This window comes from Misgurnus anguillicaudatus, chromosome 22, assembly GCF_027580225.2.
Source record: "Misgurnus anguillicaudatus chromosome 22, ASM2758022v2, whole genome shotgun sequence".
Lineage (NCBI taxonomy): Eukaryota > Metazoa > Chordata > Actinopteri > Cypriniformes > Cobitidae > Misgurnus > Misgurnus anguillicaudatus.
In genome coordinates, this window is record NC_073358.2 from 45,756,645 (window position 1) to 45,780,305 (window position 23,661).

A 23,661-nucleotide genomic window follows, 5' to 3' on the forward strand; every position below is an offset into this window, starting at 1 on the left:
AATGACAACTATTGCTTGCTGGGATGTGGTGACATAAAGGTGAGGAAATAAAGACAAAATTAAAATTTTTGGGTAAACTATGCCTTTGAATTACAAAAAAGTGATCTGTTAAGAGCTACAGTACAGACTTGGTCTTAAAGTCTTTTCCATCATTTGCGTTTTTCCAGTGTGAGATTCTCTGACTTCATCCAATCAGATCATGTGGTCTCTGATGCATTATCCAAACTCCAGCCACGCCCATCTATCCCTCTTCTCTCCTATCTACCATATTACTGTATATATTGAATGTGCTTTTGTTCCTTCTTTAGAGACCACGCCCTGGTGCATGTGGGTGAGTAACGTCAGTTCTTCTCTCAAGGTTTGTTTTGAACGTCTGGCCTCCTAAGCGTAAGGCCCTGATATAATAACACTGTATGTTTACACTTCACTCAGCATATTAACTCTACCTTCTCTTTATGCCCTCATGCTGGTATCCAGACAGGGATAGGACAAGAAGAGAAGCCGAATGTGTATTCACAAGCGCAACGGTGCACGTAAACGTCTGGATCATGGAGACACAGACCAGAAAAACATACATGGTCTCTCTCTCTCTCTCTCTCTCTCTCTCTCTCTCAAGCAAGCCTTTCTTGGGCTTATCAGGTCTTCCTGCTTTTTCTTAATGGTGTATCCATAGTTATCTTCCTGTCTGGCCCTGATAGTCATCACATATGGACACACTATGCACACACACAAAACACATCCAACAATAACTTCTCTCTTACAAATAAAAAAGACATTTGCTTATTTCACAGACTCTCAGCTATAGCTGGATTCAACCCTCCCGATTTTCCATTCAATCTTTGGTCCAATTCTACATCCAATATTAATTGTTTTTAGCTGTCATTTTTCATATTGCACTTATCTTTTTTACTTATCGATCTTCAACTCAAATGTGATCGTTTACGCATCACCCCTTACATGATTCAAACAGCTTTTCAGCCATCACCCCAGACCTTCATCCACTATGCTACACCACCCAGGAACTGTATACGGGTGGCTTCCCTTTAAAAACAACATTTACATCGCATCCATTAACCCCCATGTTAATTATTTTTGTGTTGGTTGGAGTGAGCATGAGTGCGTTCCAAAATGACCCCATGTTACCATTTCTCAGGTTTCAAATGGATGTGTTGCATGTCTTTATCCGACTGGCAGAAAGCAATAAACATCGCACAATGCTCCCGTGCAACCCCGTCTTTTCCTCGATAAACGTCGGGAGCGTTTGGATCCTTACAGTGTTTAGAAACTTACTGTTTGTGGTTTTCTCCGTGCTTTTCCCAGTCCGGATTCCTGGAATACCTGCAAACAGGCGGTGCACGACCCGGCGAGGCCGCCGGGGGGCAAAGAAAGCGTACGAAATCTCCCAAGACCACATGATTGAATTATTTAGTGTATATCTGTAATTGGATCTATTTTTCTACCATGCAGAGGTACCGGAGCGGTTCATTTGTCTTGTGCCACGGCTTGCTTTAGGGTGGTCTTTTTGTTTGTAGGGTGGTTGCCAGGTTTTGAATGTTTGAATGGTCATATCTGGTTGGGAAAGCCCCCCTGAGTCCCTTTACCCAGCCTGCTTTGTTTAATGTGGTTTATAGTTGCAGCTGCCTCATGTGGATTTTATTGTCAGTGTTTTTCTTAAGAATTGAAATACCACGACTTGAACATGTAACTTTATGAAGTGTTAGTGTTTTACTTATGTGCTGTTTTAATTTCAGAGTATATGTTCGGGATGTTAAAGCTAAGCAACAGTTACACGTGACAGGCCTTTGTTTCTTTGTATCTTTTCAAATAATGTGCCAGCATGTCTCCATGGATGAGTTTAGGGCATGTGACATGTTCAAGAGACACATACACTGTACATACTCTTTTATATCTTATACACACACACATACAGGCTCGGATGACTTGCACTGTAAAATTACACTGTTCCTGTCATACAGACTGTCAAGTTAAGCTCAGAAACAAAGCACACCGAGCCAGACAGATTCCTCGTGCATTCACAGATTCAACCAGGTTCAGTCAGGTTCACACTAATGCTCAATGTAACAATGACTCTAAACTTTTTTTGGTGTAAATCGTCTCTTATAAGCTTTATTACCATCGTAAAATGTTGTTGGTGACTAAAAGCATTGGACTGATCCATTTTGGAATAAACACTATACTTTTTTAGATACACTGTTTACTCTTTAATCTCTTTAAAACAGTTCTAACATGTGCCATTTAGGTACAGATATGTACTACATTTGGTACCAATATATATCTTTGAGATACTAATATGCACTTTTTGGTACCAATATGTACTAATATGACCACATTATGTGAAAAGGTGTACTTTTTAAAAAGGGTACCACCCCAGTGACAACTGACAGTATAAATGAGCAGACCTGTTTATAAGAAAATTCATAATGGTAACGTCTTTATCTCAATTATTTATTCTAGACAGAAATTTGATTAAATCTCACACGTCTGCAGTATAGAGTTTCAAAGGTGATATTAATAATAGTAATATTAATAATAATAATAATAGTAATAATAATTCAATATATTGGCTATATTGAGTTTTTTCAATATCTCTTTTTATTTTGAAATAATTTCTCTTTCATAAGTTTTAGAAGACATCTCAATAATATTTATAACAAAAACAATATATTGACTATATGGCTATATTGAGTATATTAATATCTCTTTTTATTTTGAAATAATTTCTCCTTCAGACGTTTTAGAAGTCATCTCAATAATATTTATAAAATACAATATATTGATATATTGAGTTTTGCAGTATATTAATATCTCTTTTTATTTTAAAATAATTTCTCTTTTGAAAGTTTCAGAAGTGATCTCAATAATAACAATTAAAAATTATCAATATATTGAGTTTTCAATATATCAATATCTCTTTTTTTATTTTGAAATGATTTCTTTTTTAGAAGTCATCTCAATAATATTTATTATAAACAATATATTGACTATATTGAGTTTCCAGTACAGTATATCAATATCTCTTTTTATTTTGAAATAATTTATCTTTTAAAAGTTTCAGAAGTGATCTCAATAATAAAAATAAAAAATGATCAATATATTGAGTTTTCAATATATCAATATCTCTTTTTTATTTTGAAATGATTTCTCTTTTAGAAGTCATCTCAATAATATTTATTATAAACAATATATTGACTATATTGAGTTTCCAGTACAGTATATCAATATCTCTTTTTATTTTGAAATAATTTATCTTTTAAAAGTTTCAGAAGTGATCTCAATAATAATAAAAAAAAGATCAATATATTGAGTTTTCAATATATCAATATCTCTGTTTTATTTTGAAATGATTTCTCTTTTAGAAGTCATCTCAATAATATTTATTATAAACAATATATTGACTATATTGAGTTTCCAGTACAGTATATCAATATCTCTTTTTATTTTGAAATAATTTATATTTTGAAAGTTTTAGAAGTGATCTCAATAAAAAAAAAGATCAATATATTGAGTTTTCAATATATCAATGTCTCTTTTTATTTTGAAATAATTTCTCTTTTGAACGTTTCAGAAGTGATAAAAATGATCAATACATTGACAATATTATTGAGTTTTCAATATATCAATATCTCTCTTTATTTTAAAATAATTTATTTTGAAACAGGTTTTCTGTATTTCTTTTATCAATAATGTATACACTAGCGCTACACTGTAAACAATTTCTGTAGAAATTACAGTATTAATGGGTATTACTGGCAACTAGATTTTACATGTATGTTAAGTTAAATGAACATGAAACATTTTCAGTCTTTATCTTCTACAGTAAGTTACTGGCAACCAGATGCATAATTACAGCAAAATTTTACAGTGAATTCTGTTTCTGTTGAGTCAAATTGATATTTACATAATGGCCACACTGTAAAAAATACTTTGCTGCCTTAACATTTTTTGTTGAATCAACTCAGATTTACAAGTCATTTCAACTTACTTATGTATCTTGACTAGAGATGAGTTGTTATAACTACAGGTGAGTTGTTATAACTAATAAAATTTAGTTGACTTTTCTCAACTATATTTTATAAGTTGTGACAACTCATCTCTGTTGACATGACTTGTAAATCTGAGTTGATTTAACAAAAAAATTTAAGGCAGCAAAGTATTTTTTACAGTGCAATAACTGAGACGTCCATTAAGTCTCCTGAGATATTAAAGAGCAACCTCTGAGCAATTGATAATATATTATTTATGGTGAACTATAAAATAAATAGCACCACCTTCAGGCAAATACCTTTCACTTTATTCTTTAATTATGCAACTTTTTTAAAAGTGCAGAATCTGCTGTTTTATGATTAATTGTTGTAAGAGTGAAAATTAATTTTGAGGTCACGATCACAGCTCACTTTACGTCTGGGGTTCCTGAAATGTAACCATTTTAATTTTTTTCTCAAAAAGGAAAGTAAAAACAACACAGGAAGAAAACGAATCATAAATCACGTCATTGTAAACACTGCTGACAAGAAGTCTGATCTGAATTTTGATATACGTTTCAGTCAGCTTAAAACACTGAGGTATGAGTTACACCCAACGTCAGCACATAAACAGTGTGTGTGATCTAAACATGTGCTTTAACGTAAACTCATTCACCCCGTCTCTCTTGCGTGCATGTGCTCTCATACACAACATAATGTAAACTCACATTGTACACACATGCTGTTGTATTAATTTGTTTTTATTGTTACAAATTGCAACACTTTCATGTAGAAACACGAGTGACACTTGCCTGAGGCACAACAAAGACTGTCAATATTATAAAGGATCTGCTCTGAACGCGTGATTAAAAGCAGCCCTATTAAAAAAAAATAATAATAAGTAGTCGACTTTCCAGATTTTCTTTTTTAATGAAGCAGTTGAACTACTATAACCTGTTTAAATTACTGCGTGTTACGTCAATACTTAAAAAAAAAGATGGGAATGGTTTCTGTCCTGAAACTGGCATAACATGTAGTATTATTAGCAAGACCTCAGTTGGTTTTGTTTGTGCTGGCTAGTCTGCTCTTGGTCACTGGTTACATTGTAACATCAAAGGAAGTTTAGTGCATTCCTCAGTTTGTGTGAGCTCCACATGTCGACTTCAAGGGTAAATATGTGAGTTTGAAAATTATTTTTGTAATTCCCTTTGATGCCACTAGTGGTATGGAAACACACACTTCAACTTACACCTTCAACTTAGTTGGCCTCTTTGATTGGCAGTAGAGGGGTTAAAAATAAGTGCGCTTTATGATGTCATCCTTTGAAAAGGTTGTTTTCAAGCCAATGCAAGTGAATTTAATGTTATACTAGATTATAAAGATTAATACATATTTTTGCAAAATGGATGAGTCATACAAAAACAATGAATCTACTTGCAGCAATAATACTTTGTTCAAAAAAAGACCCTGTAAAAGTAAAAATCACAACCTAACGCTTTTTGGTTTGGGCTCAATCATTCAAAAAATATTTGATTTTGATTAATTATATATTTACACACGCAACACACACATCTCTGCTACAAATGAACTTTGAAGATTGTTTCTAGTACTTACCATTCTTGGACAATTACACCAAACGTGACAGAAGTGCAAACGTTACAACTTACCCCATAGGTGGGGTTAATTGTAACAGGCAGGGGGTTAGCAGGCAAATATTTCAATACTATTTTGTCTATATATTTGAAGTGGATATTGTTTATATATCTGTCTATAATAGACATGTATCCACACTGTAATTCAATGTAATAATTCAATTATAAATGGATAGAAATTTCTAAATATGTGAGAAAAAGCAGCACAATTTTGACAAAAAAAATTTTATGTGACCCAGTCTGTAATAACTTTACTACAGTTTAAAAAATTAAATCCTAAGATAATGAGCATCAAAGCCTGATTTTAGCCATTCATTTCATTATGATTTCAATCTTTGACGTGACCTTATTCAATCAATATTAAAAATATGAACAAAAATAAATTTGACACGTGATTTTTGATAAGACAGGCACATTTATTTTGTTGGCAGCCAGCAATCATTCGTGTGTAGCCTATTTAAAACAACGGCAAGAATTACGCTAACGTTAGCGGTTTTAATATCGTAACTGCTGAGGGGTTAGTTGTAACCCAGCGTTACAATTAACCCCGCTGAGTCAAAATATTTTTAAGCCCACCAAAAAAGTTGCTAAGACCAGCAGAAATATTTCAAAACGTTGCTATGTTTTAGTCAATAAGACACTGATTAATATGACATAGCATTGGATTTGGTATCTTACACCATAGATATGTATAAAGGCTAGATGGCTCGTCCGCGCTGCTGGCCAATGAAGTGCAACGTCCGCATTTTGGTGGCCATCTTACGACAGGGCGCTCGCTCACTCGTAGCATTGAGTTTTAATGATGCAGGTACTTTTAAATGACCATAACTTGCTTAATTTTTTACCGATTTTCAAACGGTTTGGTTTGTTATAAACGTCAAAGATGTACCTATGACACTGCATACCTATACTAAAAATAAAAAATAAATTCATGAAACATGTCAAAGCATCCAGAATTATAGCCACGTTCATAACGTTTGTAAAAACCCAAACCGTTTGAAAATCGGTAGAAAATTGAGCAAGTTATGGTCATTTAAAAGTACCTGCACTGTTAAACTCAATGCTACGAGTGAGCGAGCGCCCTGTCGTAAGATGGCCGCCAGGTGATGCCGTTAGGGACTCCGCCTTGAGCCATCTAGCCTTTATACATATCTATGTCTTACACACCCAACTCAGAAACCGAAAAAAACATATAATGAAAAAATTGACTCACATGCCCCCAAAACACTCGTTCATCAATAACATTATACATTTCCAATAATTTGCGGGAGATCGTCTTTTGGCAGCGTGAAAAAATACCGGAAATCCAAAACACTCAACCTTGTGCAACAGTCCGTGTTACAACTAACCCCATGTTAGTTTTTGCCCCGCGCACCCCTACATGTGAAAGTTTATATTAATGCATATTGTCATGAGTAAACCTGTTATCCTGTCCACATATGGATCCGGTCCTGATACCTCATTAATTTGGAAAACTACAACCCAGGACACCACCTGTCAGAACTTCCGTATTTAGACAATGAACATCATTCAATTCCAAGGGGTCACCACTCACCTTCCATTTGTCTCCTTTTATATCTCCCTATCCATTGCTTTCCTGTCGTCTTTCACTGCCTTTGACAAAGTGTTACTTGTTTAAATAGTCACATGGGAAAACTAGTACTATTTTTTGCACAGTTTAGAGTAAAAGGAAATTATGAGAAGCAATAATCATAAAATTTCTCCTCTCCTGCATCAAAGCCATTCAGGATCCTACCATAGCCAAACCCGAGGTTTTCTTTGGAGTCACCTGCATGTTTTAAAGCGCAAATCTGTGAATTCACAATATACATCTTGCCCACCAAAATATGTTTATTCCTCATCTGTGAAAATATTGTCTTATCACATCAAATAGAAAGTTGAGAAATGTAAAAATCAGTAACTACTTCCTCTGAGGACCCTCCATACGCATTGTCTCATGGCTGAAGAGACGCTCATTTTGGGGCGTTGACAGGTGGCCTTCATTCATAGCTGCTGATGAGAAAGGCAGAGTCCATCCGGTCACACGAGGTCTGTGTCCTCAGAGGAGTCAAAATAAGATCGGGATGAAAGTAAATGTCTGAAATGAGTAGATTTTGTATGTGGTGCTTTAAGCATGACGCTCCAGTACTTTTATTCATGCATCACTGGTAGTATCTCCAGGAAATTGGTCGCTTTGGATAAAAAATTTCCAAATGCAAAAAAAATGTAAATGTACAAGCATGTACAAGCTAAATTTATTTATTTAAAAAAGCACAATGTGTGACACAAAAGCCCCTTAGTTCCCTGTAAATAGGAAGAGTTTGCATTTCAAATAATTCGCCTTGTTTTTCAACGTTTCCTGAATAGAGCGTCTGGTGGAGCGGTGGCAGCCGGCTGTTTGTTCTGGAAGTGTGTATGTGTGTGTTTGTTGCGCTAATGGCCAGGTTAACCATTCAGCCGGGTGGAAGAGTATTATGCTCTGCTAATTAAGATAGGACGCACGCTGTTTACCTTTCACCGCATCCGCTTATTTCAGATGAAGAGATAAGAAGGGACGAGAGAGGAAGAGAGGAAGAAGGAGAGAAAGAGATGGTTCACCTGGGGTGCTGATAAAAGCTGTCACACATTGCCTGTCTCTCTGTATGATAATGCTAGGGTCTTTAATAGAAGGGTTGTCTGTTCACATATCTTCATTCATCTTTCCTACACCTGTTGATAAAAGAGATCTTTGCAGGAAACCTAACTCTTGTCATCACCTCAGTGTCTTGTGGCGGTCCTCTTAGAAGTGCCATTGATATTTTGGTACTTCCAGGTCTCTCTCTCTCTCTCTCTCTCTCTGATTTTGTGATGAGAATTAAGGTATGTTAAATAATATAAGTGGTACAGGGTTGAACCTAATCCCGGCCTGACCCTTGTTTTGTGTTGGGTGTAGGTGTGTGTGTGTTTTTGTTTGGATAATGATAATAGAGAGATGAACATGGATTAGGATGGATAGCAGCTTAAATAATGATTTGCCGTGATGACAAACATTACCTAAAGAAACCGTCATTGTGCTGTTGTGATCTAAATTACATTTAAGTAAGTTTTATGTACAGTACTGTACATAAGTCTGCCCTAATACATATTTCACATCTTATGCACACTTGATTTCAATAAGAAACCACCTAGAATATCTTTTCATAGCAACACACCCATGCTGCCTCCCAATTTGCCTAATTATACCTACTATGTGCTAAAAGTATGTACTGTTTTTGTAACGAAGCTATCTTTGTTGCCAGACAATACTATGATCATTAACAATAACACCAAAATTGAACTCCTTCTTGCATTTTAACTTTTTCAATTCATTTTTTCTCGCGTAATGTTTACTACATTGCTTTATTTATTATATCAGTGAATTATCAATGATTTGGTTAATTAATTCAGTTCGGCGTCACTTATCACTCCCTCTTGCAATGACGTTTGCATTAATCGTTGCATGGATCTGCACTGTGAATTTTTACTGGAAATACAGTAGTAGACCATTTGGGTGCTTTAAAGGGATAGTTCGGCAAAAAATGATATTAAACCCATGATTTACTCACCCCCAAGCCGTCCAAGATGCATATGTCCGTCATTTTTCAGACGAACATATTTTCAATTATTTTAGAAAATGTTTTAGATCTTTCCGTTAATCAAATGTAAAGTTACGGGGTTCACTCCTTCAAGTCCAAAAAATGTGCATCCATCATTCACAAAATAAATCCAAACAATGATAAACAAAGTCCTTTTGAAGGTAATCCGCACCGTTTTGTTGTAGAAATATCCATATTTAAAACTTTATAAATGAAAATAACTAGCTTCTTTTAATGCCGCCATCTTGGTCGCGTCCTATCCCTTTAAGGATTCTCAGTTCAACATACTGCGATTTGACTAATTCTTCTTTCAAATACTATTTCGAATACTATGCGATGCAGGGACAAAATATATAAGCTAGTAAAACCCTGGTGCTAAACAGGCCAAGTTGCCCGTTTTCTCAGGGTTGCCAGGTGCTTTATTCTTTATTGTGTAAACTGTGTTCACACCGCCACCAGCGAAAGGGTGAAAGTGTGCGGAAGTCATTAATTTTCAATGAGTGCATTTACATGCACAGAATAAGCGGATAACTAGCAAAAATCTGCTTATTCAAGAAAAACGTTTTCATGCGTTTACATGCAAATCAATAAACCGGCTATGCAGACAATTGTGTTTACATGGGAATTGGAGAATCGACAGGTTTCTCGCAGGCAGTTATGTCACCGCCTATATAAAGTAATAGTCGTTTAAAAAGCCGACAGCATATCTGTCTTAAGCTATACTGCTGTAGTCGGGCGGAGACTTTTATGCATTACTGTGCGCTTACTTCTGCGTGTGACGTTTATCCTTCACACGCGGAGACATGCGCACATAAACAAAACTGTGACAAAAAAGCCGGTTAAGGTGTTTACATGCGATGCGAAATCTGGGTTATGAGCAAAAAACTACCTGTGTCGACCGGTTTAGGCTTATGCCGTTTATGGGCTTTCCCCGATAATAGAAAACCGCTGTACGCATTTACATGACCCCACACATTATCAGTTTATTAAGCATAATCGGCATAAAGCTGAGTTCACACCAGCCGCGGTAGCGTGAGTGATTTCAATGTTTCAATGGAGGTCTCGCAGCGCAAATTAGGTGTTTAGGACGACGCGGTAGACATGAATCCGCCTCATTCGCATGTCTAATTTGTGTGAATGACGCAAATTGAGTGTTGCCACAGGAAACGCGCAAGTTGAAAAATCTGAACTTTGGCGGAAAAATGTGCCGGGTTAACCAATCAGGAGCTTGTTCTAGTAGTGACGTGATTACAGGAAGCGAGCTGAGTCATAGAAGCCCCTCCCATGACGCAGATTTCCGCGTCTTTCACGCGCGAATGAGGCGAGTACACTCACAATGTTCAAGCGTCCAACTGTGTGCAAATAGTGCGTTTTTGCCACCTCTACAGCGTCTGGTGTGAACGCATGGTATTGAGAGCTGGCAGCGAGAGCCGGCAGCGAGCTCCGGAGCGTCATGTATGCATGCTGCATGCTGAAAGCGTTGAGGATCTGAAATCAGATCAACTTACGCTGTTTGGCGGCAAGCAATCATAAGGCGGAAACGTTTGGCGGCAACCAATCGGGGGGATTCTAGAGAATGCATTCAAGCATCAGAGTGCCCACTAAACTTTTTCTATAGCGTCATTGGCAGGGCAGCCAGAGGTTTTTTTTTATGCTCTCGCAATTTGCGGTGTGAACCCACAGTAATACTGAAAACCTGTCTACACCAAGAACAGTACACTCTAAAAACCAATAGGGAACTAAAGAGGACTAAAAGTAATTCACTGGCTCGTAATCATAGGCGAACCATTTTAAGCACCATATAGCACATGTGTAGCACCTGTGTAGCACCATATTGTGCTACTGTGTATAGAACCATATCTGGTACTATAGTGGTGCTGTATCACCCCCGGATGGTTCTTCATAAGTGCTTTATAGGTGCTACAGCACTAAAATGGTTCCCCTATGATCACGAGCTTTTAGTGCTAGAGTGTAGCTACCTGTATAATGATAATATTACAATAAATATAATGATAACTCAAATGTGTAAGCCCTTTAAATTCAAATTCTGATTTGCTGTCAATGTTTTATTGTTCATCAGATGGGAAAATGCAAATGTCCCAATAATATGGTTACTACTAGCTGCATTAAAAAAATTTCCAAGGAAACTTACAGTGCATTACAAGGTAGCCTACACATTTGATTGGTTTGTGTATTCCCTGGGATTGAACCCATGACATTTGCGATGCAAACACAAATTCTAGTTGAGTAAAATTTTTGTAGTAACCATGTTTTTTGTGTGTGTATTGATTACCATTGGTAAAACCATGATTTTACTACAGTAACTATGGTTTATCCATAATTTTGAAGCAAAACAATGGTTACTTTGTGGCATGGTTTAACTTTTTACTGTGGTAAAACCATGGTTAATTTTCATAAGGCGGGCACTCAGCGGCTTAACATTAATGAAGTGAAAGGTCTACTACTGTATGCGTTCTTTCAGCTGGCTTAGACTATTTTAATACCCATGACTTAAAAAATAGCAGTGGAATGTTGTTTCTTTAAAAGGGGATGCCAGGTCAGTTTTGATGTAACAGGGCCTGTAAAACATGCTTTCAAATTCATGCATGACTTCTAAACAATAACACTGAACACGCAGAAAGTGCCTCGGCATGTCGTCGTGCTATTTTAAGCTTATCTGTGTCTTCGGTGATATTCTAGTTTGTCTCACAATTAAATATGTGTCATACTGTATAAACCTATAGTCGATTTACTGATATATCATCGCAAGCTGACTTGGCGAGTTGTATGTTTTCTTCCTCTATATACTGGACAAGAAGAAATGCCGTCTTGATTTTTATTAAGTTAGACACAAGTAGGCAGGTAGACACAACATGGCATGTTTGTTTGCAGTCAAGCTTCGAAAACAGAGAGAATCCAACCCGGGGCGGTTCAGCGGTATGTTGTGAATGCATGTTTTGTACTGTAACATTGAAGTCTTGGCATTGTTTCATAGTGGTTACTCTCTCTCTTTATCTCACCCACTCTATTATTAGGGATTGCATAAAATTAAATCGGAGTTGTGTTCATTATAAAGCTTAGTTTGAGATCTATTAAAGTGACTATTTTCATCACACTGTCATCCATGTGGTTTCTTCTGCAACTACGGCGTCACCTGTCAACCACTGAAGGAAAAAGCAGGTTTCCTGTCTGTAAGAGCAGCCGCTCATGTTGGCCTAAAACTCTTAGATGATGGATACAGAATGCAGTTGGGATGTCAGCTGTGTAAAACACACTCAATTCTTCAGCTGAATTCTGCATTAGATCATCAAAATCTTTTCCTTTACTAGTGGCCAGACATCTACATTGTCAAGTTAAGACGACGGTCCCACCTGCATATTCAAGAGGCAATGCCCTAGTTTAAGAGGCGGCTCTGACGCAGATTCTGTAAATAAAATGGCGTCGCTATTGTCATGATAATTGCATATTTGAAAAAATAGTTCCCCTCTTTTATTTTTTGTTTCATTAAGGTGCTCTAGTTCTCATTCACTTTCATGGAAAACTTCGGCAGGATATTGCTAAAACAGTTTTGGGGATAAAATACAAAAATGTCATATGGGTTGCACATGGGAATGATATGGTAAACTATTGCTTTAAACTTTAACGTTGTCATGTAAACAAGTGTGTCGTATTATTTCAGCTGTGCATGTGTATAAACAATGAACTTTTCAGCATGCATTGTTAATGCATTGTTTCCTCCATTGTGATAAATGACGCTGCCTCGGTGCTGCAGCATTAAAAATTTAGTAAATGTAGGCTTTCCTTTCATCTATGGCTTTGTTATGACTACTTTAGTATTTAAATTGCATAATTGCATAATTTGGTGTCAGCACTTGGTTTAGTAAAAATCATGAAGATTTCTTATGACTATTTTCACAGTATTTATGACTTCCCTCGAAACCTAAAAATGTCACTCCTCCTACTCAAAAGTAAACTTTGACGCCAGACAGGTAAGACAACCACCCACTCAATCCTTGACGGAAAGAAAGCCAGAAATGATAAATATTCCCTTCACATGGGGAATGTGGTAATGTAGGCCTTTGAAAAGCACAGGCCGCTCTTATCCATCATATTGCATCATATCTCAAAGGCAAGGCCAACTCCTTTGCTGTGCACAATGTCATTGAACTCATACCTCATTTCTCAGAAAAAATTGCTCAACACTGACAATTAGTCATTCAAAAGACTTTACAAGACATTGAATATGCTAATTTATTGGCACTGTGGTTTCTTTATTAAACCTGCTATAACTAGGTGTAACAAAATCACAGTATAGTAGATTATACTTTGATTAATAGCCTACAACTATACTAGGCACAATATAACTTGCGAAATTATGCGAACTTATTAAACTATGTAAAAAATAAAGAAAGAAGGATCTCTTTACAGAAATGCAATATAATATCCATAACTAGATTACCAGTGGTGTTTAAAGACTTTACGTAATGAACTGTTTTGTTTTAATTACCTTGGAATGAGACGTTTTTATCTACAAACACCACGGGTCTCCTTACATGGTAGTCGCCGTCATGTTTCTACAGTAGCCCTAAATGGACAAACTGTTTTACAGAGCGCATTTCGTCCCCAGGTTTTTTCAGATGATGACATGTTTGTCCTGTGGTAGCTACCGTAGCTTCTCTATGCATTTCAAATTGAGGTTGGTTGCAATTCGCAATCTCACCACAATGATATTACGCAGCACCTGAAAATAGTGCTCTTGGTAACTTTCAATAGCAGCGGACTATTTTCAGGCGCTGCGCAATATCACTGCACCTGCGGCAACCATGCCACGGCAGCAAAGTCCCTGATCACCACGCCAGAATGAAAGTACAGTTCCTGGCCATATCGACCTAGAAAATCGAAACATTTAATTTTCCGTCTGTCTGTCACGATGTAACTACAGAAGAGTCAAGTTTTAAATAGGAAAAATATAAACTCTTTGGTTATTTTTTAACGCGATGCTAAATGGTCTAATCAGATTCAATGGATTATGCTAAGCTATGCTAAAAGTGGTAGCGCCAGACCCGGAGATCAGCTGAATGGATTTCAAAACGATAAAAACCAAATACGGTATTTAACTCTAGGGTAGCTGAAAAATTAGCATATTTTCAAAAAAAGTGGAGTGTACCTTTAAAGAGTTATTGCAAACTATTGCGATATGTGTATTGCCATATGCACATCTGTGATGTTTAGAAAATGTGGATATATTGTGCATCTTAAAATACAGTACTTTAGAGAATGTAGAGCAGGAGTTTTGATCAGTTTCAGTGGGCAATAATATAATATAATATAATATAATATAATATAATATAATATAATATAATATAATATAATATAATATAATATAATATAATATCCTGGTTAGGACTACAGTAAGGTTTAAAATTAATAATTGTTAACTGTTCAATGTTTACATGCAACTTCTGTCCACCGTCATGCTGAACTGTAAGAATGGTTATCGTTTCCACAAGTCAACAGTGTGTCAAAAACTGCTTTTATTAAGTCTGCTGTGCAGTTGTCAAGGGGTTATATGCTTTTTAAATGTATGTAACTTTGCTGTTTGCGCATTAAAAGTTACAGCTCAAAGTCTGCTCCAAGGGGAGATACTCTCTTTAAGAAAAATTTCACACCTTTCAAAAACTACAACAAACGCTAGTTGGGACTACAACTCACTTTTGTGTAGATTCTAAACTAACAAATAATTCCCACCCAAAGTATATAAAAAGGAGGCAAGGCCTAGTTATGTTGCTAAGATGTTGTTATTTCTACCCAGATTGTAATTCTTCTTTGTTTGGCCTTCATGAGATGGACGAGTGTTGATGTAGTTTTTAGCTGCAGGCTCACTTTTTCATTTTTGTAAGCATCTGTTCACATTCACCGGTCGTAGTTTTTGAAAGGATTTTGGCTACACCCATATGAAAAGATAACTTACGTGGCTTCCAGTCTGTAGCAGTCATGCCCTAATAATCTCTATGAGTAGCATCCGCTGTGAAAGCAATTTTGTGATATACACAGATATTGTGTGCATGCACCTTATTTTTGGGTGGTAACAGGGTTCGTGATTTGACACACTGTAAAAAATCTTTGCTGCCTTACATATTTCAACTCAGATTTTAATCATGCTCATTATTTATCTTGACTAGAGATGAGTTGTTATAAATTATAAAATGAAGTTGACTTTTTTCAACTATATTTTATAAGTTGTAGCAACTCATCTCTAGTCAAGATAAATAATCAAACGTTGACATGACTTGTAAATCTGACATGAGTTAATTCAACAAAAAAGTTTAAGGCAGCAAAGATTTTTACAGTCCAAAGAACATTAAATCATTATGGGGTGGTTTCCCGGACAAGGTTTAGGCTAAACCAGGACTAGGCCTTAGTTATATTAGGACATTTAAAGGGACACTCCACTTTTTTGAAAATATGCTAATTTTCCAGCTCCCCTAGAGTTAAAAGTTTGAATTTTACTATTTTGGAAACAATTTAGACGATCTTTGGGTCTGGCGGTACCACTTTTAGAATAGCTTAGCACAATCCATTGAATCTGATTAGACCATTACCATCACGCAAAAAAAAATGAAGGGTTTCGATATTGTTCCTATTTAAAACTTGACTCTTAGTTACATCGTGTAGACCAAAGGAAAATTTAAAGTTGCGATTTTCTAAGCAGATATGGCTAGGAACTATACTCTCATTCTGGTGTAATAATCAAGGACTTTGCTGCCGTAACATGGCTGCAAATGATATTACGCAGTGCCGAAAATAGTCACCTGCTATTGAAAGTTACCAAGGGGACTACTTTCAGGCACTGCGTAATATCATTGCGCCTCCTGCAGCCATGGTACAAAGTACAATTACAAGGTCAAAAAACTCAGGGGGAACTTCAAGTAAATAAATTAGGTCAAGGGGGTTTGGCAGATAAAAAAGTTTGAAAACCCTGTTATATAACATTGCAGTTAAACCTATTCTAGTGCACCCCAAAATCAAGGGTATACAATAAAATCTCTTTAACAGAGGGAACAGTGGCACAGGAGCGAAGTTATCTTCCCAGATCCTCTCTGGCCATTTAAAGCACACCGAACTGAGCCATTTTCTCTCAGACTACATTTGGTGTTTGCATTCAAAATACCAGAGCTTAGTAAGCCAAATGTACCCATTGTTTTATGCTTTACATAAATATTTACGAATGCTGAACCAGAAAGGTTTGGGCTAAATGGACCATAGAAATATTCTGGGCGCTGGGAGAAAGACGGTCCCAGGAGAGCCACAAGTTGTAAAAATTAATGTTTGTGGCAGCGAGCTAAAGAGATTACAGTTAAACAACATGAAAGCTGTTATTTTTGGTGGATGCTGTTTTTGAGAAGGGCTCGCTTGCTCGCAGCTGAATTTAACACTAAGATATTGCTGTTTTTTGAGGATGTTGAATTATTAGAAAAGAGATTTAAGTGATCTGAAAGAAAAAATTGTGTATAAAGTCATCATTAAAATCATGCTCATTAACAAAAAATATGTATTTTGATTAATTAAGAAGATATTTTCATTTCTAATGATGTTTAATGAAACCATTCTTAGTGCCAAAAAATATCATAATCTTACACAGAAGCTAAACTTTAACGCCTACAGGATGGATTACTGTTGCAACATTGAATGTTTTTGTGTTAATCCTAAAGAATGAAAGGAGTTAATTCAAAATGTTTATGAATGCATTTTGTCTATTCGTAAATGAGTTTGAATAAACTGTTGGATGGGTTCAGCAAAAGAGGGACTTGAGGTACGCAATCGATTACTCTTTATAATCAAAGTCATTAATAATTTCCAAAATAGTAATTGTAGAGAAACTATATGGTGGTACAGATATTATGCCCAAGATATTATGCACATGACCAAGTCTCAAGTGCGCCTATATGGGTCTGTAAAGTTTTAGCTCAAAACACACCACATGTAATTTATTATAGCATGTCCAAAATGCCCCTATTTGGATGGGAGCAAAAATGCGCTGTTTTCATGTCTGTCCCTTTAAATGTAAATGAGCTACAAATGCTCACTCCCTTACTGTACCAAAAGACAATGAACACTTTTGGTTAAAATCGATCTGATTCCGGTGAATACAGACACAGTAGTATCTTTAGTTGCATTCGCGCTACAAACACATTTAGAAAAGCTTTCTGGTAAAATTAACCAGTCAGTCAGTGGCCGTGGGCGGAGCTTTGTCACTGTGATGTCACATTAACAAGAGAATCAAACCACCATGGCTAATGAGACTGGAAAAGGAGAGGGTGGATCATGTTTATAGTATGGTTGTGTTCAGCGTTGGGGAAAGTTACTTTTAAAAGTAATGTATTACAATACTAAGTTACTCCCCAAAAAAGTACCTAATTGTGTTACTAATGCTGCCTTCACGTGCTATGGGAAAGATGATATTTTCCATTTGTGAACTGGTATTTACCAGCGTGTTGTGTTCAAGTGCACTTTCCATTTGTGAACTAGAATTTACCAGTTTGCTGCGTTCAAGTGCATTTTCCATTTGTGAACTGATATTTACCATTACTTTTGTTGTCATTAGGAAAATGAAAGATGGACATCCGGACCTGTTATTTTGGTAAAACAATTTTAGATTGCTTAATTCATCTGCTACAGCAAGAAGATGATTTATCGAAACTGAAACAGTAAATAATATGCTGTATAGTTTCTAGATCATAAATAGTAGTGATTTAAGGACGTTGCTGCTGCTCTCCGCCATTTTGAAAAGGTCAAAGGTAATCTCATCTCGGCAACTCGGGCATCAAAATATTTTACGAGTTGCCCAGTGGAAAATACCACATGAGGGTGTTCATGTGCATTTTCCAAGTGGAATTTTGGTATTTACCATAATTACGATAGCACGTGAAGGCAGCATAAGTTACATTTCATGGAAAGTGCTTACGTTACTTTTGAGTTACTTATAAGTTTTTATTTTCTTACATGGCTGAGGCTTGATCTCTTTCAGGACTAGGTGTTTTTATGAATGAGAAGTTCTGCATTCAAAAATGGCACATTTCCATCTCAAAAATGTCAAGCTCTACGTTCAGTTTAATTCAGAATTTTTTTATCGTATTCATTAAACTGAAAAGTAACTCGCATTACTTTTTTAAAAAAGTAACTCAAATATTAATGTGTACATTAATAAAGTAATGCGTTACTTAACTTGTTACTTCAGAAAAGTAATATTATTACGTAATGCACGTCACTTGTAATGCATTACCCCCAACACTGGTTATGTTCACACACTGCCAACACACAATTTGCATAATATGTGCGCTTTTGGTAAAGTGTCTGCCAAAAGCAAAATATCATATACATACAGATAGTTATGGTTTCTAGATATAGATCCAGCTAGTCATCTAATTGTCCTTGATCTCACTCATCTAAAAACAATGTAGGAGTGTAGGTAATTTTGTATACAGTAGTTTTCTGTAGCTCGATGATGAAGCATTGTGTTAGTGCAAAAGGTTGTGGGTTTGATCCCAGGGAACACACATGCATGTACATATAAAATGCACTGTAAGTCACTTTGGATAAAAGCATCTGCCAAATGCATGAATGCAAATGTAGTAGTTCATTCAGAATTGCTGATGTAAACTTGGCCACAAGCTAAAGTGATTGCGTCCTCAAATCTAGCTATTGGATCCACAACCCATTTATTCATTAATATAATTGTTGTACTTGCTCTCTCATTCTCTCCATCTTATGAATTTATTGTTTTTGGCTACCAGAGGACACTTAAAAGCCAACTTTATCTTACGATTATTTTGGTTCGGAATCAACTTAACTTCGTACTGCCAAGACTCTTGACCTCTGAATTAACCCACGATAGTCTCCAACATTTAAACAACATCTGTCGAGGAGTCTTCTGCATCTGCTGAGCCTCAAGAGGAACTTTATCACAGAATATTAATGACGGTTTGATTTACCCACGGTATCAGCGCCACTCTTTAAACTATAACCCATCAACATTATCAGGGCTTTCTGTTTTCTGTCTCACAGACAGCCTGTCAGAGCCATGGGGCGGACATCAAATCTTTCTTAATAATACTCAAAGATCAGAGCGGAGCTGTGGTGCTTGCATGGAATCTAAGACAAATTGTTTCCTCGATTGAGGACGTGTTTCATATTTAGTGCCGCTTGCTGTGGCATCAATCATATTGCTCATACTTAAGGGTTTTAAAGTAATGCAAAATAATACAAGTTGGCGTGTACTTTAAGTCGCCCCGTACTTTTTGTGCTATGTGAAAGTGTGAATAATATTTCAAAAGCTAACCGCATGGCAGTATGTTTTTGCTTTGGCAAAGATCACTCACCTTTCTTTTGAAAATGTAAAAATCTACTGCAAACATTTATGAAAAATAAGTTTCTTCACACATGTTAATCTTTAACATATTATTAAACAATATCCATAAAGCAAAGATCAAGGAAAAAATAAAAACTGCGCTCTACTTAAAGTCACAATGAAGTAGCGATTGTCTTATTTTCCTGTAGTGATGTATATCCGTGTGAAATTACTTTTGAAATGAGAAAAAAAGGTGGGGCGGGACTTGAATTAGTTCACTGAGATTTGATTAGAGATTTGGATTTTTGAAAAAAGATTATAAGGGTGCATGATTTTTTTAAAATAAATAAGTCATTTAATAATAAGTCATTTGTAAAAAAATATATATTTATTAAAAAACAATTTTTTAATTTCAACTTCATTGTGACTGTAAACAAAATGGTTGCAACATGATCTCACAAAGTTCTGTGTAATAGTCATGGAATATTTTGCTCATTTATCCATGTCATTGTCACCGATCTCCGCATTTTTCCATTTCCGTACCACGGTTACTCAATTGTTTTTCCTATTTTTAAACCATTTTCGTGTGAGTTTGGGGTTAGATTTGCGGTTTGGGTTAGGATGTCACTTTAACTATTATTTATACTATTTTTTCCAGATTTTTAAACAATTGTTGCCTGACGTTAGACCTTACTTAAAGGACAAGTTCGGTATTTTACACTTAAAGCCTTGTTTTCAGATTGTTTATGATGAAATAGAACGGTTTTGACTGAAATTTGGACATCTGATGCTGGCCCGAGAATTTTTGGGTGTTTGTTGTATCACCTCCCACCTCTACAATGGCTGCATAGGTGCACTGCAACAATCCTTCCTAAAATGCATTAAACTTTCGTTTACAAAGACGTGAAACTCACCGAGTGGTCAGGGGTGTTCACTGATATACTCACACAAAAATCACTGCCAAAGATGCTTTCCAACAGATTTTATCGTAGTTTTTGTCCAACTCCATTGACTTTTCATTGACTTGTATTAGATGTGCTGTGAGGTACGGTACAATTGGGAAAGGTGGATTATCGCCACCAACTGGGCTGGAGTGTCTGTTATTCAAGTTCTCAACGGAAGAATATACGGGTGTGAGGCGTTTGGAAAAATAGGTCCACAAGTTTACAACGAATGCTAAAACACCTGTTGGAACGCATCTTTTGCAGCGATTTTTTGTGTGAGCATATCAGTGAACGCCCTGACCACTCTGTGAGTTTCACGTCTTTGTAAACGAAAGTTTAATGCATTTTAGGAAGGATTGCTCCAGTGCACCTATGCAGCCATTGCAGAGGTAGTGGGTGATACAACAGAAACCGAAAATTCTCAGGCCAGCATCATATGTCCAAATTTCAGTCAAAACCGTTCTATTTCCTGTGTAAAATACCGAACTTGTCCTTTAATGTGCAACTTTGCTCTTTTTATAGATGTTTGTAATTTCTTTATTTTTTAATAAAAAAATTGGTGGGAGGGGTGCCCCCAAACAAATTCTGATTAGGGCCCCCAAGAGGCTCGGGCCGGCACTGGTTAGGGATAGAGTTGGCTTTGGGTTAGGATGTTATTTTATGTTACAGAAAGTCGTTCTAACCCCAAACCCACACGAAAATGGTAAGAAAATAGGAAAAACAATTGAGTAACCAATACGTGAAACTGACACGGAAAAAGAAAGTCTGTAGTACGGACATGGAAAAATGCGGAGATCCGTGACAATGACATGAATTAATGAGCAAAATATTCCGTGACTATAACACGGAAATTCGTGGGATCAGGTTGCATGTGTATTGTTTTCCTCTTAAATTAAAAATATTTTGGTGGGTCATGAGAAAAACGACCTGTCTATGTAGGTCCTGGAATGATAAAGTTTGGTAACCCCTTTTAACAGAGGTTTCAGGAACCATTCAGTTTGAAAGCTTTTGCAGCGGCCTTTGAAGCAGACATGGACATGCAGGCCTTCAAGCATGAATCCATGTACAAACTGTTTCTTAAGCCGGTCTGACAGCACAATTTGATTTTTTAAGACACCTTCCGTGGCTGCCTTCCTATAGCCTTCCTTAAATAATAACAGATTACGGATAATCTCCTCTATTGAATGCCATGCGGAATTTCGCAGCGCTAAAACGTTCCTTGTAAAAGGCTTGCGGGAGGGGCCGGGAAAGAGAAAAATCAGCCTTTTAATAGAAAAACAAATCTTAATGAAAATAAGAGAGCAGGTTTGCTTGTGTGTTGGGGAATCAAACGAAAGAAACATTAGCCCTTTGAGCGTTTTGTTTTGTTTGTTTATATAACATAAAATCAGTGTTGTTCATGGAGTTATCGCTGAAGTGCATTCACAAAAAGTCAACACACTTCATTTTCAAGCCACAACAGGCTTTACTTCAAACGGCAGAGTGAAAGATTGAAAAGCCTGTTTTCAGCAGGCAAAATATCAAGACATGATCAGCTTTCAGACCAGATTGTGTGCTTGATATGTTCCTTTAAGTTCATTCATGAGTGATTGTTTGCAATGGATCTGATCCCCCGAAGGCTTTCGACCTTCTTAGTTCTCCCATGTTTTAAGGAAATGTCTACTGTTCACATTATAATCATAAACAGCTAAACCAGATGGAAAGACGCCAGCATTGCGCTACAAAAGCAACACTGGTGATTTAGTTTCAGAGGTGTATTAGATGGGTTATAATTAGCCATGTCTGCCTGTGATGCATGTGAAGAATGTAAATGCAGTTATTGCAAGTAAGAAAGTGCTTACTGTATATCAGTATAATGGCTGGACATATACAATAAAGACTTATTTCAAAAAAATAAGTATGAATATTAATTTTTGTTAAAACTATTTTGCAAAAAAAAATCACTCGATAAATGGTAGACATATACTTTTAAATATTTTTTCCTGTTTGACCATACACTGTAAAAAATTCTTTGCAGGCTTAATTTTTTTTGGTTAAAATCAACTAATTCATTTGTTATACAGGTGAGATGTTATAACTTAATTATATTTAATGAAATTGACTTTTTTCAACTGTATTTTATAAGTTGTAGCAACTCATCTCTTGTCGAGATAAATGATAGTAAGTTGACATGACTTGTAAATCTGAGTTGATTCAACGGAAAAAATTTTTAGGTGCTACACTGAATCTCATGGTAATTTCAAGTGTTTAACTTTGAAATATAAAAGCAAACATGAATTTCCAATGCTATCTCATGGTAATTTGTACGTATTTTATGAGGTGGCTAATTCGTATTAATTCATGATACGATTGTACATTTTTGTATGATTTGCTTTTGCCCCTATGACGTAGGGCATACCTTGGAGGGCCGGAGCACTACAGAGTTTAGGTCCAACCCTAATCAAACGTACACAACTGTGATTGTCTATCATGAAGACCTTGGTTGTGTCTCAATCAGTAGTTCAGTAGTCAGGGCACTGATCAGGGAGTCAGCCATTTTAAGGGCTGTCTCAACCGCAAAATCCTTCCAGTGCACTGGAACATTCGTTCCTTAAAAATTCCCACAATCCAACGCAAAAACCAGTGAGCATCGATGGTCCCTATTTTCCCTTACAGGACATCATGTGACCTTTTCTGAAGCTCACCAACCGAAAATCACGTGAGCCAACTCAAAAAACTTAATGAAATGTGACAGAACTTTAAGACAAACAAATTTCAAGAAATATCCCATATACAGGAAAGGATGCATATGTGTATCCTTCGCGTTCTTCACGTGCTGAAATCACCCACAATCCTATGCACGCAGCACCGAAGCACACCTTTCAATCACGCAATGATGCAATGAAGTGCACTTGCTAGCCTGTTCCATTTAACGTGTTCTCCGAATGCTTAAGAGGTGCCTCGCCTAGCCTCTGAAGGAAGTGACTTGTAAGGACTAGTCCTGCCAAGGAAGTATCCTTGACATTGAGAAATGGCTAGTGTCCCAATGTCAAGTGAGCATATCTTAAAGTGGACATTTCACAAGACGTTTTTTAATTCTTTGGTGTCCCCAGAGTACATATGTGAAGTTCAACCTGAAAA